Raw genomic sequence first — 5000 nt, forward strand, 5'->3', positions numbered from 1 at the left:
TTTTCAGAAGAGCGTATCATTTAAAACTATCTTAATCATCAAATTGCAAGCGCATCACTTTATTGATAAAAAGGTTTGACATGCATACATACATCGGTGCATATATAAATATATATACATATATATATATATATATGAATATATATATATACATTTATATACATATATGTATATATATATACATATATATATATATATATATATATATATATATATATATATATATGAATATATATATACATTTATATACATACATATATATATATATATACATATATATATATATATATATATATGCACATATATGTAATATATATATGTATACATATGTATATACATATATGTACATATGTATATATGTATATATGTGCAATATGTCCTGATGAAGCAGTAAATGCTAAAAGACCTTTGGCCTATTCGTGTTTTTTTCCGGTGTTTTCCATCGTTGTTTTGTTTTAAACTTGTTCAGCATGAATCCTTCACACATGAATATATATCAAAAGCAAAATAGAACCCTATTCCTATCCTAGCACATGGTATTAACAAAAATGGCGGAGTGGCTGACAGCCAGGTGGCGTTGAGGTGACTTTGACTTTGGCGAGTGTATTGAGACAAGTGATTACGTACATCTCAGGATGAGGTAACATAGGTCATCCTCACCCCAATCTTAGTCCCTCTTTGGGCTCACATATATTTTACAAAACCTTACAGCTATGACAACATGTTGAAATATATACAGAACAAAAGGCGGGTCAATCCCAAGCATAGACAGTTAAATGTTTACATATCAGGAGAGCGATATAACAGTATAGATTATCACCCTCAGCATGCTAAGTCCTCTCCTGAGGTCACATGATTACATGAGGTGAGTCAGCCAAGGAGTGCGCTCGAGTCAGCCACCGAAACAGGGGTCAGCTCGGATTTCGATACGAAACGAAACTCATAATGGCGATGAAAGAAATAAAGAAACAATATCTAAGAAATAAAGAAAATAAATCTAAACAAAACAAGATTATCATGCATCACACAAATTAAATAATCAGTTAATCCATATCAACCAGCCCGATGATAGATATTATATAAAACAATCACTGGTCATATTAGCGTCAGTCAGTCCATTTCCTGGGTCGTAACCCAAGTTCGTTCAGACAATCATGCACTTTGCCCAAGACTCCTTCGGGAGCCGAGGGACAAATGAATGTGTGTAAAAGGATGTCAGTTATATTTCTATCTTTGAGGGTGTTTGGGAAGGGTATCCCACCACTAAGGATGTCTAGCAACGAATGTTTACCTGGGATGGTGATATTAGGCATTTTCAATTGTTTTCCTTTGGGTGCAAGTTAGAGCAATGTTTTCATTGGGTTTCTTTTGTGTAGGTGGTGGTGGATTTTGGGGGACTCCTCACAGGGATTCCTCACCACTCATGATCTTCGGGAATGGTTTGCAATTGGTTTGCTTTTTAGGGACATCTTGATAGGGTACCCTACCACTGAAACTGTATAACTGTCCTTTCGTGATACATTGATTGATAATTTTGCAACTGGGACCATTTGCCTCGGTTCTGATCTGATTTGGTTTATTTTTGAGTGGTGGCTTTATGAGGGCATCTGGCCTGGATACCCCACCACTGTAAATGCCCAGCAGTGTCCATTCGAGGTACCTAGGATGATGCTAAACAATTTGCATCTGGTTCCATTGGTTTCGCTTGTGAGCTGATCTAGCTAAATGTGTCATCAGCGGCTTTTGGGGGTCTTTTTGGGGTGCTTTTGGGGTGCTTTTTGGGGTGCTTTTGGGGTGCTTTTGGGGTGCTTTTGGGGGTCTTTTTGGGGTGCTTTTGGAGTGCTTTTTGGGGTGCTTTTGGGGTGCTTTTTGGGGTGCTTTTGGGGGTGCTTTTGGGGTGCTTTTGGGGGGCTTTTTGGGGTGCTTTTGGGGTGCTTTTTGGGGTGCTTTTGGGGGGCTTTTTGGGGTGCTGTTTTGGGGGATGCTATTTGGGTGTGGGGAGGCTTTTTGGGGTGCTTTTTGGGGTGCTTTTGGGGTGCTTTTGGGGTGCTTTTTGGGGTGCTTTTTGGGGTGCTTTTGGGGTGCTTTTTGGGGTGCTTTTGGGGTGCTTTTTGGGGTGCTTTTTGGGGTGCTTTTGGGGTGCTTTTTGGGGTGCTTTTGGGGTGCTTTTTGGGGTGCTTTTGGGGTGCTTTTTGGGGTGCTTTTTGGGGTGCTTTTCTGGGGAGGGTGCTTTTTGGGGGTGTTTTGGGGGTGTTTTTGGGGTGTTTTTGGGGGTGTTTTTGGGGGGGTTTTGGGGGGGTTTTTGGGGGGGTTTTTTGGGGTGCTTTTTGGGGTGCTTTTGGGGTGCTTTTGGGGTGCTTTTTGGGGTGCTTTTGGGGTGCTTTTTGGGGTGCTTTTGGGGTGCTTTTTGGGGTGCTTTTTGGGGTGCTTTTGGGGTGCTTTTGGGGTGCTTTTTGGGGTGCTTTTGGGGTGCTTTTTTGGTGGTGCTTTTGGGGTTGCTTTTTGGGGATGCGTTTGGGTGGGCTAAATGGGGTGGCCTTTTGGGGTGCTTTTTGGGGGTGCTTTTGGGGTGGCTTTTAGGGGGTTGCTTTTTTTTTGGGCGGTGTGGCCTTTTGGGGTGTTTGGGGTGCTTTTGGGGTGCTTTTGGGGGTGCTTTTGGGGTGCTTTTGGGTGGATTTTTGGGGTTGCTTTGGGGTGCTTTTGGGGTGCTATGGGGTTGCTTTTTGGGGTGGTTTTTGGGGTGCTTTTTGGGGTGCTTTGGGTGCTTTTATTGGGTGTGTTTTATTATTTTTTTTTTTTATTGTTTTAGCTATATTGCTTTTGTGTCCTGCTTGTTTTGCTTTTCGGCGGTGCTTTTCGGGGTGCTTTTTGGGGTTGCATTTGGGGTGCTATTGGGGCTGCTTTTGGGTGCTTTTTGGAGGTGCTATTGGGGTGCTTTTTGGGGGGTGCTTTTGGGGAGCTTATTTTGGGGGGTAGTGCTTTTTGCTTTTGGGGATGCTATTTTGGGGGTGCTTTTGGGGTGCTTTTTGGGGTGCTTTTGGGGTGCTTTTGGTTCTTTTGGGGACCGTGCTTTTGGGGGTGTATTGGGGTGCTTTTGGAGGTGCTTTTTGGAGTGCTTTTGGGTGCTTTTTGGGGTGTTTTGGGGTGCTTATGGGGTGCATTTTGGGTGCTTTTTGGGTTGTTGCTTTTGGGGCGTGCTTTTTAGGGGTGCTTTTGGGTGACTTTTGGGGTTGTTTTGGGGGTGGTTTTGGGGGGGGTTTTGGGGGTGTTTTGGGGGGGTTTTTGGGGGGGTTTTTGGGGTGTTTTTGGGGGTGTTTTTGGGGTGCTTTTTGGGGTGCTTTTGGGGTGCTTTTTGGGGTGCTTTTGGGGTGCTTTTTGGGGTGCTTTTGGGGTGCTTTTGGGGTGGTTTTTGGGGTGCTTTTGGGGTGCTTTTTGGGGTGCTTTTGGGGTGCTTTTTGGGGTGCTTTTGGGGTGCTTTTTGGGGTGGTTTTGGGGTGCGTTTGGGGTGCTTTTTGGGGTGCTTTTGGGGTGCGTTGTGGGGTGCTTTTGGGGTGGTTTTGGGGGCTTTTGGTGCTTTTGGGGTTTCTTTATGGGGTGCTATTTTGGGGTGCTTTGGGGAGCTTATTTGGTGGTGCTTTTTGAGGGTGCTTTTTGGGGGTGCTTATTGGGGTGCTTTTTGGGTGTGCATTTGGGTGGGTGCATATTGGGTGGTGCTTTTTGGGGTGTTTTGGTGATGCTTTTTGGCGGTGCTTTTTTGGGTGCTTTTTTTGGGGGTGCTGGTTTTGGGGTGCTTTTGGGGTGCTTTTGGGGTGCTTTTGGGGTGCTTTTTGGGGTGCTTTTTGGGTGCTTTTTGGGGTGCTTTTTGGGGTGCTTTTTGGGGGTGCTTTTGGGGTGCTATATTGGGGTGACTTTATTTTAGGGGAGCAATTGTGTTGCAATTTTGGGGGGTGCTTTTGGGGTGCTTTTGGGGTGCTTTTTGGGGTGCTTTTGGGGTGCTTTTTGGGGTGCTTTTGGGGTGCTTTTTGGGGTGCTTTTGGGGTGCTTTTTGGGGTGCTTTTGGGGTGCTTTTTGGGGTGCTTTTGGGGTGCTTTTTGGGGTGCTTTTGGGGTGCTTTTGGGGTATGGAAGGGAAGAACCCAACCACTGAAAATATCTGGCTTTGGCTAGAGTCATTATATCTATGGTGGCGCTACATTTTGCAACTGTTATTCATTCGGTTCGGTTCGAGTTTACCTTCTGTGGCGGGGGTACCTCAACACTAAAATGTCTGACTGTCCCCATTCACAATATCTTGCAATAACTGGGATGTCATGACACTTATTTCAAAGGTATTGTTTCTGAGGTGATCCAGTGCATCTCATTTCAACCCTTTCGCATGACTCACAGCCACATACAGCACCAGGTGTTCTGCAGACTTTCATATCTATGTATCTGAATGATCATAAATCATGCCACAAAAAACGCTAGTGAGTTACCCGGACACCCTTGCTCAAGACATTCGCCTGTTATACAATTCTCTCTGAATTGTTTGATTTTACTTGTATTTTTATTTTTGGCTTTTGTTCCGTCTCTAATGGACAGAGAGTCTATATTGAATAGTTAGTACAGGCCAGTCATTCACCACATAATACACAGTGTCATAATACATATTACATAATACATATGAAATACATAATGCATATGAAAAGGTGTAGCGCGTCATGGGCGTTTACAGAAAGCGAAGGATTTTGTATCATGAAATAGTTGTTGCGTTTTATTTCAAAATGTTTTGTACACATATTTATAGTATCACTTATCCTAAAGTTAAGTGTAGAAAGTAAAAAGATATAGCCATAGCCACTCACACACACACAGACACACACACACACAGTATAAAGTATAAAAGGGAATAAAGTTTAAAAGGGAATAAGATGAATATAAACAGGAAAAGGATAGAATTAGCGAAAATGGAAACGAAAGGTAAGAAACAGAAAGTGAAGAATATATCAGGGAGAAAACGGG

The sequence above is a fragment of the Penaeus japonicus genome, unplaced genomic scaffold (assembly GCF_977035675.1).
Source record: "Penaeus japonicus unplaced genomic scaffold, GWHDUDI00000001_assembly GWHDUDI00000031, whole genome shotgun sequence".
Taxonomy (NCBI): domain Eukaryota; kingdom Metazoa; phylum Arthropoda; class Malacostraca; order Decapoda; family Penaeidae; genus Penaeus; species Penaeus japonicus.